Source organism: Lathyrus oleraceus, chromosome 6, assembly GCF_024323335.1.
Source record: "Lathyrus oleraceus cultivar Zhongwan6 chromosome 6, CAAS_Psat_ZW6_1.0, whole genome shotgun sequence".
In the NCBI taxonomy this organism is placed as follows: Eukaryota; Viridiplantae; Streptophyta; class Magnoliopsida; order Fabales; family Fabaceae; genus Lathyrus; species Lathyrus oleraceus.
Window position 1 is genome coordinate 201757136 of NC_066584.1, and position 1306 is coordinate 201758441.

The 1306-nt window shown below is 41.3% G+C and overlaps 1 pseudogene; it reads right to left on the reverse strand.

Annotated features, from left to right (window-relative positions):
* Window positions 1–995: 995 nt before the first annotated feature.
* LOC127099043 (uncharacterized) lies at window positions 996–1095 on the reverse strand (annotated as a pseudogene).
* Window positions 1096–1306: the final 211 nt, after the last annotated feature.

Genomic DNA, 1306 nt, shown 5'->3' on the forward strand with positions numbered 1-1306 from the left:
ACAGAGCGAGAGTTTGAGATAAAACCTTTAACCAATAAAGTTAGTCGAAACGATTTATTTTAAAACCGAGAGACCGACAAGGAATTGATTCCCTAGTTTTGACGAACCACATACCGATATCCGTTTTATTAATATTTAATCTAGATATTAGTTTAGCTCTTAGCTCCCTTTTCCCCAAACAATCAAACATTTTCACCTTAGATTTACGTAGTAACCTTAGATAACGGTACATCGATTCATAAGTCCCTGTGGGATCGATATCTTTTAAAACTACGCGATAGAACTGTGCACTTGCAGTTTGTATCCCATTCTCGACTCGCACAGTCGAGCGATCAAGTTTTTGGCGCCGTTGCCGGGGAACTTTTATTCAATCGATATCGTAACTCTTCCGTTACGCTGTAGAGACTAAGGTTTCTTTTTCCTTCTATTCTTTCTTTCGTTGATTTGTATGCCACGCACTCGCTCTCAAGGCGAACCGCTCTATTTACGAATCAACGATATCGAACTATATCTCCGAGTCTTACGACGAATTCGGGAATATCGTGCTGAAAACAATCTCCCTCCTATAAACCTTCCTGATATCAAAAACATTTTTCCTTCTTTAACCGAGATGGCAGAACCAGCTCGTGCTCTTAGAGATTACGCCGCTCCATCGCAAGATGAACCGCATTCAAGTATTGCTCCGCCCGCAATCGAAGCAAACAACTTTGAACTTAAACCTTCACTGCTGCAGGCTGTGCAACAGAACCAATTCTCTGGAAATCTTACCGAAGATCCAAACCTTCATTTATCCGTATTTGTTCAATATGCTGATACTGTTAAAGCTAATGGTGTCACTTCAGAGGCAATTCGACTTCGTCTTTTTCCTTTCTCATTAAGAGATAGCGCTAGAAGATGGCTTCAATCTCTACCTTCCAACTCAGTCACCACATGGAACGAGTTGAAGAAAGTTTTCCTTGCCCGATATTTTCCGCCAAGCAAAACAGCTATGTTAAGAGCCCAGATAAACGGATTTAAACAGAAAGACAACGAGTCTCTTTTCGAAGCATGGGAAAGATACAAAGACATGATGAGACTTTGCCCACACCATGGTTTGGAAGACTGGTTAGTAATTCACACATTTTATAATGGTCTCTTATACAATACAAGGTTAACAATAGACGCCGCTGCAGGTGGTGCATTAATGAACAAACCTTATGCTGATGCTTACCAGCTTATCGAGAGCATGGCCCAAAACCACTATCAGTGGGGAACCGAACGAACAACAGTGGAAAAACCTCAACCGAAAACTGGCATGTACGAGATA